The following is a 16,673-nucleotide window of genomic DNA, read 5'->3' as shown; positions in this document are numbered from 1 at the left end:
TTACCTTTTGGCAAATCACTGCATTTTGCCTGACTTTTTCTAATCTGAGAGGTGAGAAATAGTTTGTCACTTATTATCAGAAGTGAGTTGTAAATGGAATTATCTTATTTCTCTGGGTGTTATGGAGCAATGGTAGATGCCTCTACAGCTCACAACAAAGACAAAGAGGAATCCTTACAGACAATGTGGGGAAAGTCCAGAACGCAGAAAAATTAAGTGTCTCAGAGTATTCCAATAAAAGTAATGAATGCTGTGGTCTTAAGACCTTTGCTGTGGTCTTAGAACCTTTGCTGTGGCCTTAAACCTTCATAAGATTACCACTTCACATTAAGTTAGAGCAGTGGGCCCGTGCAGAGTGTAGGGAGCCATGAGAAACATTGTCCTTATTATAATACCCACCCCATATACCAGGCTTGAGCGCAGCTCCTCAGGCAATGGATAGGCAGGCTCTGGAATTTATTGCAGCAGCATGTGAATGTTAAAAAGCCCAGGAAATGGAACAAAAACCTTTTTTTTTTAATGTGGAGGTGGTCAAACACTGGAGCAGGTTGCCACAAGTGTGTATGGTCTCTGTCTTGGGAGATAATGAAAACCCGACTGATTATGGCCCTGAGCAATCTGCTGCAGCTGAGCCAGCTCTGAGCAGGAGAATGGACTGGGGGGATGCCCAGAGCTCCCCACCAGCCTCAGCGATGCTGTAGTCTGCTGCAGGCTATGAAACACCAAAAAGTAGCTCTACATTATGAAGCCTCTGAACCCCAAATTCCCGGGAGTGGGGAAGCTTTGTCCTACTGTTTGTCTTGCCGTTTGCCACTTTCCATATTGATTTCTCCCTTAGGGCTGGTCTTGGCCACTGTCCCAGAGCATGCTGATCTAGGCTGACCACTGGTCTGATCCAGCATGGATGTTCTTGTGTGTGTTGAGAGGATACCGGGCTAGACTGCAGATAAGGAGTAAGTCTAAAGCAATGCAGCTCCACCTGCGATCCATGGACGGCAGCCCAGGGAGAGTCTTGACATTAAGCCATGTTTCTGCCATGGGCATTGTAACTTGAGGTGGAGATGCTGGAACTCTGGCCAACACCAGTGTGCCCAGCCTGATCCACCTGGGCTGCTGGTGGGGCTCAGCAGCTGAAGCACAAGGCAGACTGGTGTCCTGTGCTCACCTCTTCTCTATGAAAACTCAACACAGCTTCCTCTTAATTTTAACTGTGTTTAGTCCCATTGCTGGGGATCCGACATTATCCAAAGAGCTAAACAAATTGATGTTTGTGACGTTTGACCACGGAGCACCTGGGAGGCTTCGATTTGTGCAATAACACTTATTTGGTTTCACCTGTTTAATAGCTAGGGCTATGACATTAACGGTTGACACCTTGTTAAGGTGTGTGGAAGGTTTGCCACAAACTCTAAAGGACACACTAGGAGAAGCTAAAAAAAAAAAAAATTGAAATGTGATACTTCTAAAGTTAAAAATGGAGATGAAGCAAAGTAAATTAAGTTAGAAAAGCAAAACAAAACCTCCAATCCCCCAAAACTGCTTCTTATTCAACTGTGAGTTCTTCTTGTCTTTCTTTATAAATGTCAGTTTCTTTATAAATAAACAATTTATGCTTTTAAAATAATTGGTGATGACTTAATAGCTCATCTTTATTATTGTGTATTTTAAATATGCAGACTTCAGCAAGTCTAAATCTGTGCTCTTCGGGGAGGAAAATAAGGCTTTAATCATATTCAGACCTAGCCTTCCTTTCATCTGGTAGTTTACTTTCTTTGACAGGTGAATGTAACTTTCTAAGATCTGTGGTTTGTTTTTAAACCCACTCACCTACTTATATAACTTTCCTTATGTAGAGATTGTAATTTTTATTTTACTTAACTGACACCAGTCAGATAAAGAGGCAGGTTTATAGACATTTGCAGCTTAATTATTATATTCCAGTTGGTGTTTATAATATTCTCTCCTGAAAATTAAGTGTTTCTCATATAAAAAGGAAGGTAAGCAAAATTGCACATGACAGTGCAGAGTTATTTTTTATTATTGTTATTCAGTAAACACCACACCAGGTACTGAGCAAAAGATCTTGACACTGCTGTTGCTTGGGTATCTTCTGCTTTGCCCAGTGCTGATTGCCACAAGACTGCAATATACCTCTGTTCTTCATTTCAGTTAATGAGAAAGAAGGGTAGGAAAGCATGTGGTTTTGTTTTCGTAGAGGTTGTTATGATGTAAGGCTTGTGGACCCTCCTCTTTGAGGTGGCATTAAAGTACCTGGGTCCTTTGGTGGGGGTCTCTGTAGCCGTACAGCAGTGCTGGGGACCATCCACTAATGCTGTGCTGTGCTGGGGAGAGCAGGAGCTGTCAGAGCCTAGCACTAGCACTAAAGGAACAGGAAAATAAATTAATTCCAGTTAAAAATGAGTGTGAAATTACCTCTCTGAGGTAAGGGTGACTACTTCTAGCAGGAAACAGCCAGTGGATTAGCCCACAGTGAAAAGACAGCATTACCTGTCGGAGGGGAATGTGACTTTTGCAAGTGGAGCAAGACTTTGGCTTCAGGACAGGCATGCCTACAAATAAATACTGGGTTTTCTTCAGTCATTTGCATGTGTTATGAAAAGCACTGGTAGCAAAAAGGGTAACAAGCTGCCCTGTATTGTGAAGATGTCTGTCCACAGGAGATCCATGTGCGAGTTTGGCTTGCAGCAGGTAGCTTTCTGCCTGCGCTATCACAAGTGTCTCTGTGCTATCAGAAACAGCTATGTGTTATTTTCACTTTCCAGACACCCCTGTTTCCTCACACCAAAGATTCCCTTTGGGCCTGCCCCTCTGCAGTATGGCATATGCCAGTATTGATCCAGGACCCCTGCACTGAGAGAAGAGCTTCTGCATGTGTCGTCTTTAATATGAAGATAGACTTGCATTGTCTGAATTGATTCCAGTTCATAAAGCTGACATTTAATTGACATCATCAATGTCCTCAGCTGAGGTAGTCCAGCTTTTATGTTTTAATAACTGTGAACAGCATGGAGCCCCAGGTAGCTTCCTTTCAAAGTAGATTCATTAGGGCAAAAAAAAAGATCATTAGCTGCTGTTAATGGATTGTTTCTCAGAAAGATAAACGCAAATTCAGACATGCTTTGAACTGCCAGTGTAGGCTTGTTTCAACGATAAAGGGAACAGGTGAGCCATATGGTATCCCGATTATTCCATTTACTTCTGTTTTAAAAAAACCAAAACTTTGAAGACCACAAAGCGTTGGAAATACACTGTCCAATCCACTAATGAGCAGTAGAAGTAATGAATTATCTCAAAAGTCCCTCAGTGTCCACCTACTTACCGTATACTTGGCTGAACTTCATCTAATTCTTTTCAAAGTGATGTGTGGATTTGGTGTCAGGAGAGAAATACTGGAAGCAGTTTCCATTCATTTCAGTCATCCAGACACTCATGCTGAGTGATAAGCACTGATCATATCTGGGTATCTATTCAGCTTTGTGATGAGCATATAATGAGATGGTCTTCGCCTTGCTGTATTCTTCTCTAGTTCATGGGCAACATTCACAAAACCTGGATGAGAAAAGTTTGGTGATAGCCATTTGTTTGCTGGAGAAAATTTTATATGAAGGAAAAATACCATATGGCAATATCCTCTCATTTATGATGGTGCAGTGGTGGTAATGGCAGAAGCCTGGCTTGCCCATAAAATTATCTATTTTTCCGAAACCCCTTCAGAGGGATTTCACAGAGGGTGTGGGTTCTGCCTCTATTCTTTCCCCTTCTGGTCGATAAGGGCTCTGCTCACAAGTACAGCACTGGCTGCAGCTGTCAGACAGGAATAAGGGAATCCTTATTCCTTATTAATGGAGAGATTGTATTTGATCGAGGCTTGCTGAAAGAATACTGCTCCTTCGGTAAAGCACAACCTTGTTCTGTGGCTTTTACCTCCCGTTTGCATTGGCAATCTGAAGTATGTTAGAAAAAAGTGTATAGTCCCTTTCTTTAAAAAAAAAAAAAAAAAGTCATTCTCTGTGTATCTTATTTACTAGAAGCATTCTCTCATGCACCACTCCAGAAAGATAAAAGATTTCTGAGCTGCTTTTGGTTCTGGACTTCTCACCTTGTGATGTTTGTCATAGGAAATATTTGCAGCATATGTGAATGTTGAGAGTTTGGTCTCATTCCTTGTGACCAGCAATGGCTAACATGTATGCAGTTTTAGTCTCAGAAAAACTTGATCATTTGCTTCCTTTAATAATGGAAGTTACTTAAATTTGGACATCTTGTCTAGCTAATGTGGTTATTTTGGTTTTAAATTGGCTACAGAGCTGAAAACATTCATGTGAACAGTTTGAACCTAGCCTCACTAAACAGCTTGTATATAAAATAGTGCGGATACTGTCATGTGATTATGAAATAGCTAGCATATATACTGATAATGACATTTTTTTTTTTTAAATAATTGTTCTTCTTTCCCTCAAATGCCTCTCTAGATCTTTCCAGTACATCTTTTGAAAGTTTCTGAAAGCCAATTCATAGGAAGAGTCTGTCTTCACAGAAATCTTTACTATCAGTTAGCATGTGCTTTGCTACAATTTGGTACATAATAGTGACTGTAACCTACATAACATATTAACAAAGGATCTGGCAGATTTTTTGCTCTGTGCAGGCCTTTAATTCAGGATAAATTATCTCCTAGAGAACAACGAATTAAATTTTCTACAGGGATTGCTTAATGAAATCCTGTGGTCTGTTGTTTATGATTGCCTTGGATTTATCTCTCCCTCTCCCTCCTGTTTTGTCCATTACTATAGTCTGTGAATGTGGAAGAGTTGACTCGGCAGAATATTGTGTTTTATTGTATAATTATATTGAAAATCCAAATGAAATATCATCTGCATACCTAATTTATCCATTACAATGTATTACTAGAAGGGAAATGCTGTTAAGTCCAAGCTTTGCAGAGCTTTTAACCTGTGGTGCTGCGCATCCTGTCCGCTGCTGCTGTTTCACATGTCCAGCAACTCCTGTTGCAGCCTTGTCCAAAATGGAGATTTGAATCAGGGGATGAAATCCTAGGACCCTTGTGAACTCCCTGAATGGTTGCCAGAGCCCCATGCAGTTCTCTCTCTTTCCCCCCATGCAAGCCTCTCAGTGGGGATTGAAATAGGGTCAGGAAGGAACGGTAGAAAAAATCTACGGTTCTGAATAAGTGTTTGAATGCATAATCTATTTAGTGAATGCCTTTTCACTAGTAGTTTTCTAGGATGTTTAAACCATCTCAAATACTGTAGGTACATCTGTTCTGATTTATATGATTTCAGTATTCACATTATAATTGAAATGAAGCTAAGGAGGTTCAAGACTCAAAGTTGCTGCTTTGCTTGTGACATACAATTATTTCACGGGTTTTGTATACATATCAGTATCTCTCTATATACATCTGTCAGTTGTATTTTTTCCTCAAATATTAGGAAGAGTCTTCCCTATCAGTTGAGATCAAATAACTTCTAATAATAATTGGATTGATGCCTGTGTAAGGTAGATAATGTACCGCTATTGTAAATTGTGTTGCTGGGACTTGAAAGACTATAAACAACCAGGGTGCTGGTTTCAGGTTTCATCCAAAATGGGTCCCACAGGAAGGCCAGCTAAGCCTGCACCCTGCAATTTACAGTTGTGGATTACTGCTTTAGGCAGCAGCCTATTGAATTTGTTTTATGTCTGGCAGACCTAAACATGCTGGACTTGCTGTGCATTCATAGTAGGCCAATGTGCTGCTTTCAGAATTCCAATACTGGTAGAATTGCTGTCTGGAACATGGAATTAAATACTGATTTAGCATTAACAGTGGTTAATGGTGTTATTAACATTGCTTTCTGCAAAGATGTTCTGCAAAACTTTCCTGTATATGCTGACAGACTGTAGTGCTGCTTGCCTGGTAAGAACAGATCGGTTAACACCAACCACTCCATGGGTTAAGGTTCCAGAGAAAAACAGATATATATCTTCTGTACACAAGGTACAGTAGATAAGTATTTTGGGTAGACAAAAAACTCTACTCAAGAAATGTTTGGTAGCATTCACAAATGAAAAGCATAAGTTACCTGTGCCAGAGTCTGTGTTAATACCACATAATTAAAACACTCTCTCAGTCTGTTTCTTTCTTCCTCTGAAATAATTTATTAATTCATCTTTTTTAGCTGCAAATTTATAATGATGTAGTGCTGTGTGTGTTCAGAGGTCATTATTGCATGTCTGCTGAGCATTTGCTGTACTGGATACAGTTTATGACACTAAAAATCCTAGTCTCCTACTTCGTTCATGGGAAGAGTGTTCTTGTGACTGATGTTTGTGACCTTGATTTTCAGCAATACTTTGTATTCCAGAATGTCACTTAATGTGTACTAAACTCTTAAGTATGTAACGTGAAAATTTAATTCATTTACTGATTCATACGTGCTTTTAAAAGGTTTTTAAATTTTAACAAAACAAGAACATAATGCAATATCCCAAAAATATCAAAGTATTTCAGAGAGCAATTTAAAAGGAAAAAGAAGGGGGGAAAAAAGCTAGTTTTGAGATGGGAGCTGTAGTTTTAGGAAACATCTGGGACCAAAATAACAGTTCGCCTCTGGCAAAAGAGGGGAAGAGGGAGGTGCTGGCTTCTCCCTCTCCTGCTCTGCTCCACTCACTCCCCTGCTCTTGCCACATCAGCAAGTGCCAGAGCTTTCCAGGTGATTGCCTGGCAGGTGGGTCCCACTCCCTAAAGCAGCAGAAGACCAGCTCAGGGAGTACCGTTTCTTGCTACGTCAGTGAGGCACAGAGCCCGACAGACAGCATCAGAGCTCGGGCAGGGGAGACGCAGCACTAGTGCAGGCACGGTGGTGGGGAGGAAGCAGAAACCCCATCAGATTTTGGGGGCTGGAATCTGAACTGTGCCCTTCTTTAGGCTGAGACAATTAGATGTCTCATTTTAATTTAAGGCCGGTTTTATTTTTTTTTTTTTTTTTATTTTTTTTTTTTTCAGACTACACTAGACTAGACTAGAACAGTTGAGTTGGAAGGGACCTACAACGATCATCTAGTCCAACTGCCTGACCAGTTCAGGGCTGACCAAAAGTTAGAGCATGCCGTTGAGGGCATTGTCCAAATGCCTCTTAAACAGTGACAACCCTGGGCCATCGACCACCTCTCTAGGACGCCTGTTCCCACGTTTGACCCCCTCAGAAAAGAAACGCTTCCTCATGTCCGATGTGGAGCCGCCCTGGTGCAGCTCTGAACCGTTCCCCCGCGTCCCGGTCCATCTCCTTCCCAGGGAGAAGAGCTCAGCCCCTCCCTCTCCGCGTCCCCTCCTCGGGCAGCTGTCGAGAGCAAGGAGGTCACCCCTCAGCCTCCTTTTCTCCAAATGAGAGAAACCCAAAGTTTCCTCATCCTCCCCTCACAGGACATTGCTCGCAGCCCGGCCTCCAGCTGTGCCGCCCTCCGGACGGGCTTTGCCCTCCGTGCTGCCAGGGCACGCTGCTGCCTCGCCCCGCGGCCGGCCCTGCTGTCAGCAGCCCCCCCAGACCCCTTTGAGCCGGGCTGCTCGCCAGCCACTCCGCTCCCCGCTCACCCTCGGGCCCAGCGCTACTCCGTCCTCGGTGCCGGATCCCGCCTCTGGACTTCGTCCGCTTCCTCCCACTAATCGCAGCCCAGGGCTCCAAGCTACCTCCATCCCTCAGCAAGGCCTCTTTGTCCAGACCGTTGATAAACATACTGAGCAGAACTGGCCGCAGGTCCGAGCTCTGAGGGGCGGCGCGGGTGGCCAGTCGCTGGCAGGAGGCAGTCCCAAAAGAGAGCTGTCAGAAGTGGGATTCGAACCCACGCCTCCAGGGGAGACTGCGACCTGAACGCAGCGCCTTAGACCGCTCGGCCATCCTGACCCGCGGGGGCGCGCTCTGGCGCGCCCGGCCGTGCTGCGCCGGCGGGTGGTTTCGGCGCTGCCCCGTCGCGCTGCTCTCGCGCAGATTGTTACAAACCTTCCGAACAAATTGCGTATTGTCTTGAATCTAGTGTAACGATAATAATAGCTGATGTTAATTTGGTACATGCGGCTGTTTCATTCTGTGAGTACCTGAGTGTTACTGTGTTGAGCAAGAAGCAAGAACCGTTGCACATAAATTACGCGTGTCGTGTAGCAAAAGGTTGAAGGGATACAGAAATTAATAAAAATGCGGAATGTCGCACGAGGGCAACAGCTTAAGGCTGATTTGTTTCCTGTCATGTCTATGAAAATCCCCTTGAGACAGGTACAAGTTATTCATGGTGAGAGTTCTCCGTGACATTTGAAAGGGGACTGCGACACTTAAACAAATTGTGTGTCCCCTTGCTGCATTTTTATGAAAGGAGTTCATGTACTTGAAAGCTGCATCCAGGAAGCTCTAAACATACAAATTTCGTCAGGGTTCGGGAGTAAAAATCAATGTGGAAAGCAAGAGGTACACCTGTTTGGGAACATAAGCTCTAAAATCCAATATCTCTGTTGGGAATGTAAATATGATAGAAAAATCAAATTTTGAAATGAGACAACCAGAAATTGACTATCAGAAATGGCAGCTATACCTCTGGCCCAAAAACGTGATTATTGACCAGAATCTTAAGGAACAATATTTTCCAATGGCAAAAAAAGGCTATAGGCTCTACTAGATTGGTCAGAATTTGATATTGATTTTAATTGGTAGTGGTATCGAAGGGAAACAGTTGCTGCTCTTTGGAGAAACCAGTTCTCCAGGCTCCAGTTTTCCAATGTCTTTATTGCACTGGGGAGCCCAAAGTGCTGGACCCAGTACTCTGATGCAGTCTCACTGGTCCTGGGAAAAGGAAAATAATGACTTGTTCGATGACCTGCTGGCCATGTCCTTCCCTGGACATGCACAACAGTTGACTGGACACAGCCAGACAGAAGGTATGCTGTAGTGCATTTCAGCATCCTCATCCTGTAGAAAGAGCAGACCTGGTTGACTTGTTGGGACGGATTCTTTGATGAGCAGAGGTGAAATTTTCCCATATTTAGAATTAGTAATATATTTAAATGCTGTGGCAATGGGGACTTGGTACCAAAGGTTATGAAACCTGTTTATATGGAGTCGGTATTTTTGCCCAAATTGGAGTCCTAGCCATTGTAGTGGTTGTGGGGGTTTTTAGGTTGTGTTTTTGTGGTTTGGTTTGGTTTGTTTTTTTTTGTTTGTTTGTTTTGTTTTCTTTTTTTGTTTTGTTTTGTTTGTTTTTTTTTTTGTGTGTGCTTTTGTTGTTGTTTTGTTTTGTTTTGTTTTGTTTTGTTTTGTTTTTAAATCATAACTGGTAGAGCCTACAGAAACAGAATTATTCCAGTTTTGGTAAGTCTTCTTGCCCCCTGTAGCAAGATGGGCAGAGCCCAATAAGCAGAAATACAGATAGCAGAGATATAGCCATCAGAGGCTACTCACAGAGTAGCAACTCCAGAATGAGCTGGGGTTGCAGCCTACACTCTTTCTCCTGTCAGCACATAGCTGTTTGGGTCTTCAGACAGCAGCTCCAAAACTTTATGTTCACTACTTCAAGACAGTGATGATGTAAAGCTGATTAAATATATCTTGAATGGCTGGGAAAATTAACTAAATAGGTCTTAATTTAAATCAAGTTTAAGTCATAAAGATAACATTACCCATTAGATTCAAGACTCATGGATTGCACAAGGAAGGCTCTTTCTGCAGAACTAAGTGTGTACCAGACATACGGTGACCTCAGTGAAGAATCAGCCCAAGCCTACTCCAGGACAGCACTAGTGTCTCCTTTACCAGTGGGAAGCTTTTGGCCCAGAACTTCAGTGGTTAAACTTTCAGGCTGTTTCCTACAAATCCGCTGATCTGGCTAAGTCGCTGGTCAAAATATAGTGGCTCTTAGTATGTAAAGGGTGGATTGAGTCCCAACTGCTGACCCATGACTCAGTTTCATATACCAGCTGACATACTGACTGAATTGAGCTCTAGTAGGTGATCTGTAAACCTCGATAAAAATTACATATTTACAAAGATGTATGTGTTCCCCGACTGCTTTGACACAGACTTAACTAACTGCCTGTCCATCGCACCGCCAGACTCATTGGACTTGAGGTTCTGTTGCAGGGTGTTGATGGACTCCAGCAAATGTGTTCCTCAGCTACTGAAAAGAAAGTCCCTGGGACGTGAGGTGCATTGGTATTATCCATCAGAAGGGTTAGCTCTACTGATTCCTGAGTACAAGTTCTGATGACAACAGGTGAAGAAAATGAAACTTAGTCCTCTTGGGTATCCTTGCCAACGTTCCCTTGTATGTCTTTACGCTGGTGCCCAACCTAAAATTTCAATAGTAGACTCATATTTTTAGCAAATTGGAGAAAACCTGACTCCATTTTGCATTATTTGTGCACGTAACAAAAAGCAGTGCAGTCTGAGTTTAGTTTTCAGAATACCTGGTGACAGCCAACATTGTTCTATAAGGTTCAATGAGATAATGGAAAATACTCAAAAATACTTTTAATGTGGCTGTGCGTAATAAAATCCATAGTAATGACTTGTCCTCTGAAAGCATATTTGAAGACTCAAGTTAAGAATAATGCTAAACCCATTTAAGCTAATGTGAAAATATCGGCAATGATCACACTGATCAATGGAGCTTCAAGTGCTGTTCACATTACAGTGAATTAATGGATTTAATCAGAGTAACAGGAAACACTTGGGAGCAAAAACATCTTTCCTCAAATAAAACTCAATAAAATACTAGGATTTTTCTTTTATTTGTATTTTTTCCCTTGTGAGTTTACAGCTATTGTACCTGCCTGTAATGTCAGTTGATGAGATTCATGATTTTGTGGATGTTACATGATGCTTCATAAAACTCTTTACAATTAAAAAGAGAAAAAATGTTTGTAAATTCTAGTTTTATTTTGGGCAAGATTCAGAAATAACAGGTAGCAACAAGGGAGTTTCTGAATTCAGAAGAGTGGCCAGACTCCTCACCTGGATGTAGGTACACAGTTTTTTCTGATTCTTGTCCAGCTTCTGGGTGTCACTTCCTAAACACTTTCTGGAAAATGAGATTGAACCCATGACCATTTACAACTGAAATGATGTGCAGAATGGTCAGCTGAGTTGGTAGGTCTTGGGGCTGTAGCCTTCTCACCCAGCATAGCTGGGAAGAGAAAGTAATATGTACTCTTCACCTAAGCTTACATCCATTCAACCCTGCCAAGAAACAGTGAAGCCGCAGGTGTCTGAGGTTAGTGGTGCTATGCAGTTTTAATACTGAATTTGAAATTGTTCTCATAGATGTCATGGTAAAGCTTACTGTCCTGTCGTGATTTACACTTGACGTCAGTAGCAGTTGATCTATTTAAATGCTGGGTCCATCATCTCCAGCACTGGAGATAAAAGGCATCACAACATCCCTTAATAAGAAAGGCCTCTCTCCCACCTTTTTTATCCCTCATCTGTCACTTGATATCCATTCCTTGGCCATTCTGGATTTCTGTCCTCCTTTAAGCAAAGCCACTCACAGAGTGAGAGCATCTTTTGTGCTTTTGTGCTGTTCCTTCTCTGAACAGTAGAGTTGTTTTTTTTCCGTATGTTTCAGGGCTCTCCCTGTGAGACCTGAAAGAAATACATACTATTTCAAAAAGAATGGCTGAATCATGTGGCACCAATGCATCTTCTTCCAAAGAGAAAGTGAAGTATGTTATGTAGATAATAAAGAGGTTAAATGTGGTTAAATGGAGACTTGCTTTAAAAATATAATGCATTTTCAATATTTTTGTAACTTCATATTTTGCTCCTCCATTTGCAAATGCATATGTGCTTAACTTGACAGGTATCACTAGTTCTGTTGACAGACCTTTTTGGTTGCACAAACAGTAATATAAAGCAATGCATAGACTCAAAATGTTGTCAGGAACCTGGGAAGCTCTCCTCCTGCCCCCTGTAATCTTTAGGGACCAGACTCAATCCTTTATATTAAAAATATATCAGCAGCAGAAACAGATTGCGAACTAGAAACAAGACTGCTGTGTGTTGGGACCATGTTGTCGCAGCTGCCAGCCGTCTTTACAGCAGAACTTCAAGTCTTGTCATGGTCACAGGTGGGAATGGGCTTGAATAGTAGAGGCTTTGTCCTGGGTATATTCCATCCATTCTAGTGGGAATTAGAAATTTGACGGGGCAGCTGAGAAGAATAATAATCTCTGTTTTACTCTGTTTACCTGGGTCTTCTCTATGAAATAACTCATCCTCAAAACATTTTACAAGTAAGAATGCTTATAAACCTCCTTTGAATTAAGTACATTCCCTTAAATTCCCCAAATTAGTAAACTACATTTGAAGATATGAAGCAGACTAAATGTGTGGAACCCCATAATGTTTACAGGAAATTGGGAATATTAGAGAAGGCTGGCATAGCATGTCTGCACTGTCTGTGATAACAGAAAGTGCCTTAGGAGCATATGTTATCAGCAGGATGCAGAAGAGGTACAGCATCCATGTGTGTGGCAGGGGAGGGAGAATTCCTTCTGTCCCCTGAAACTAATGCCAAGTATCAGCTTTTTATTCCTCCCATATCAATATTTGGTCATGAACTTGAGCAGGAACTGGAGAGCTCTTTGCTCTGTGATTGCTACCTGTTGATCTGGGATAACTTTTTTCCTTAATGCTTTTAATTCTGAAGTGTAAAAACCCAAAAAGATAGAGCTTCCTTTTTTTTAATGATCCATCTGCTGTTCACAAGAATCACGAGTATAAGCTTTTGTTCCTGTTTAGGGTAAATCGTTAACAGCTGTGAGGATAGTGAATTAATTTCTAGTCCACTTTTATTAGAACAAATTCAGATGAAGAGCCGAGCTCAGTCCTGTTCCCGACCTCTCCTCTCCCTGTCCAGTAGCCTTTTAAGTTCCATGGATGAAAGTAGTTACATTTATGACAATAAATACAGGGTGTGGATAGGGGGGTGTGTTTAACATGGCTGCAGTAAAAGGTAACATGACAGCTGACACTGGGGCAGAACCTGACCTGCAAAATCCTAATTACTAATTGATGAGTAAGCATCTAACCTGACCTTCAGCTTCCAGCTCAGGTGTTCAAGCAATGAAAAATATCCTTGTGCTTGTTTGGAAAAGAAAGGAAAAAAAAAAAAAAAAAAAAAAAAAAAATCTATAAATCATTGGAGATGTGGTAAGCATGGAAACTTGTAATGATAGAATAACTGTATTTTATTATTAACAGTGAATTTGTTTTAATTTTTAGATGACAAATTCCTAAAATATTTAATGCACAATTGCACATTTATACTCTATTACATTCTGTTCTTATTTATGAAGGCAATAGCAAACAAGCTATTGAATCTGAAGCAGCTAAGTGTTGCAACCTTGTGGTAATTAATTTATGTTGAAAGAATCAGATGATGTTCTGTTTCCCATACTCTCAAGTGGAAGAACCAGGGATAAGAGTATTTTATTGCCTAACCTGTGCTGGAGTCCCTGTGTCTTCTCTTGGCACTTTCCAGGAAGGCTGAGACATGGTAAAAAAGTTTCAGCTTAAAGAGGGCTAAACAGGTTTTGACTATTAGACCTGGCTGTGGAGAGCTGGATGTAACAGAAATAGAGTTAGAGAAGGGAGAACTTAAGAAGGGTTTGCCTCCTGCTAGCCAAAGGAGGGAGAGCCATATGGGATTATCTAGAGTGTTGCAGGTGGTTGCCTGTCCCAGATTTTTTCAGGGTAGTAAGCTTTGAAGAAGGGACAGTAAGCTGACTGACTGGGGCCTGGTTTCTATTTCCATGCAATAAAGCCACTTCCTACTTAGTAAAGGTGTATGAAAACTGTAAATCCCAGGCCTGTTGGTACTGGGTATTAGTTGTGCTTGGTACCTTCTTTTGCACACAAGCCTTTCTCTCCTCTCCACATGGAAAGAATGGGGTCTGTGACCATTTGCTCTCGGATACATAGGTGAATGTTGCTACCTAGGTGCAGAGGACAGAGGTAACATGCTTCTAGCTGATTTTATATGGGCTTATTTACAGTAAAAAAGAGTGCAACAAGTGCAGCACTGCTAATTATCACACAATGGTGATAATGATAAATAATTAGATATTATATAATAAAACCACTAAAATATAATGATTAGCATATTATAAAGTGTGGAAAGTTTCTCAAGAGTGTTGTATGTTTCGAAAGTGGGGTTTGTTAGTGCAGTTGTCAGTACTAGAGTCTTGTGTCTGGGTTATGTAGTGTGTAAAAGAAAAAACCAATATGCTGAGTGCGAGTAAGTCCTTCACTGTGTACGGAAAACAGTAACACAGTAATTGGCAAATATTAGCCATCCCCTCAGACTTCCCTCTTTTTTTTAAAAGCAAGATCTTTACACATTTACTTATCCCAAAGAGAGATAGTATCTTCTTTTCTTTCCCTCAAAACACTTTCTATTTGCATGATTAATACATTCCTTGTATACTGTGAAGAGGGAATCTCTGCTTCACTCTGATATACATGCTGACTCCCCATCGTTTGCTCTTCAAACTAACATAAGGACTGTTTATGTTTGCAACAAAAAGAAATCATGCTGGTTTTGAGTGTGGTTTTCTTGTTGACATTTTAGAAACTGTTTCAGACTCTTCTTAATATTTAGAGAAATATGTTTTCTTTCTGTGGTGTTGCTGTTGACATTTCCTGAGGGAATTGCTGAAGATGTTAACAACTTCCCAGCACAGGCATGCTGTAATGGAATAGTTCTTTGCTTGTGGTCCTGACACAAATCCCTCTTAACTGATGCTTTTGCTGAAAGTAATGTGATTGTGATAACTTACGTGAGTTGGGGTAAATGCTTATCAGTCCTGTCTATTTTGGGGAGCATAAATGTCTGCTAAACCCCTTAATGTTTTGCTTCTTGTATTTATAACAAGCAGAAGGTGCCAATTTATTGTGTGCATCAGAGCCTCTGTGCTGCACAAACATCTGCAGTGCAGAGTGGGAAGAAAATCCGCGAGGAGCATTGGTAATTGGCTAAACCTGACGGCCAGGAGAGCTTGTAACTCAACCAGCAGAAATTGGTCACTTAGAGGCTTGGCTAATTTTGAAGCTAGTAGCCATGAAAAACAATCACATAGCAGAACTTGCCCTTATATGTGTAGTGTATACCCCAAGTTAGACACAGACTGGTGTTCTTGTGAGTTTGCTTTTTTTAAGTCATGCTTTAGAACCTGTGCATTGCTGTATCTTTAATACCTGGTCAGTACAATCAGTGCATAATTACATTAGCAATTAACCCAGGACTATCCGCCTGTCTGAAGGTTTTGCAGGCTCTTCAAGCAGGGTGGGTTTTGTTCTGGAATCCCTGATTTAATCTATGAAGCTCTTACATGCAACCAGGCAGCCAGTTTAGCCTGTGGTTTGTGTTTAAAATACCCACATTGTTATCTAGAAGAATCATCTTTAGCTTGTAATTTTTCAGCAATACAGTATCTTTTTCTGACTGGTCACCATGTATTGCAGCTGTGGAACAAATTTTCCTCAAAGCACATTGCTGTTTTAAAATCTTTTCAATTGAAAAGCATTTCTGTTTCTGGGATTATCCTAACCTCAGCTGTTATATCCTCTGTGTTTTCAATGAAATTGTGGAGAAACTCGTTTGCAAGATGGTCATGCAGCAGCATTTTGGCCATTTTGTTTGTTCCATTTCCGAGCCCTTCAGCAGAGGCTTGGGGAGAGGCAGTCTTTGTTGGTCTGCCTTGAAAAAGAACAAAAACTGTCAGGAAGAGAGATATTCATCCTAAGGGTAGACTCCAGTTACATTAAATAGAATAGCAACCGCTTGGAGATGGGACTGGAAGGCAGCCAAAAGGACACTGTGAAATTTTTCAATAGTCTGTCCCTATGCCTGTCTTCTAGTGATCGACAGAGAATGTAATTTCAACCTTCAAACTATTCACTGCAACCAAAGGAAACTGAATGCTCTTCCGGCTCTATTTTAAAGAGCGTTGTAACCTAGATGAGGAGATACTCTTCTCTCAAATGTGCGTGTTGTTCTACTATTGCAGTAAATAATTGCAGATATTACTACTCACTGGTTTAAGTAAATTGTCATTTTGACTGCCTTGTATGTGTTTCATATGGAAAAAATCTGGTCTTGACCAGTGGATATAACATAATTTCAATGTGTGTTTTGATTAAGGTTTTCTCAGATGGACCTTTATGCTTGCAACATTAGCTGGAGATGCTCAGCCTGGAATTGCCAAATGTAGTTATGTTTTGAGGCGTTAGTGTAGTGGTGAGATCAGCTGGTTTTCCTTGTTTTGTCTGCAAAATGGTTTAATTATATGCTGTAACTTCTTTAGGAAAATTTCTCAGATTTATGTATGTAAAGGCAGATGGCCCATGACTTGTGATTACAGCCTCATGAGTCTCCAGCAATTTCAGGCATGTATTTGCAGTAATATCTGTTCCATCCTTGTAAGAGATCTCTGTAGCCTTATGTCACTGTATGTGAAGCGTGACCCATTGAACCTGATGGTTCATGTCAGCCGAAGCAAGATCAGAACCAGGTTTGCTATCACTTGATTTCAGGCACTGCTATTCCCTCCCCAGTGGGATCTCTATATACATTTTCTGAGAGAGAGCCCTTGTTAATTTTAAAAC

General features: G+C 41.3%; 1 protein-coding gene and 1 non-coding gene across 4 annotated transcripts in view; one reads left to right on the top strand and one right to left on the bottom strand.

The window, feature by feature from the left end:
* Nucleotides 1–16,673, top strand: part of OXR1 (oxidation resistance 1) — a 297,516-nt gene that overhangs the window by 49,404 nt on the left and 231,439 nt on the right. The gene's annotated exons all lie outside the window — the stretch shown is intronic.
* TRNAL-CAG lies at nt 7,843–7,925 on the bottom strand. The gene has a single exon. It is a non-coding gene; the product is annotated as a tRNA-Leu (tRNA).

This window comes from Tyto alba, unplaced genomic scaffold (assembly GCF_018691265.1).
Source record: "Tyto alba isolate M040663 unplaced genomic scaffold, T.alba_DEE_v4.0 Super-Scaffold_9, whole genome shotgun sequence".
Lineage (NCBI taxonomy): Eukaryota > Metazoa > Chordata > Aves > Strigiformes > Tytonidae > Tyto > Tyto alba.
This window is presented reverse-complemented; position numbering and strand designations above follow the sequence as displayed.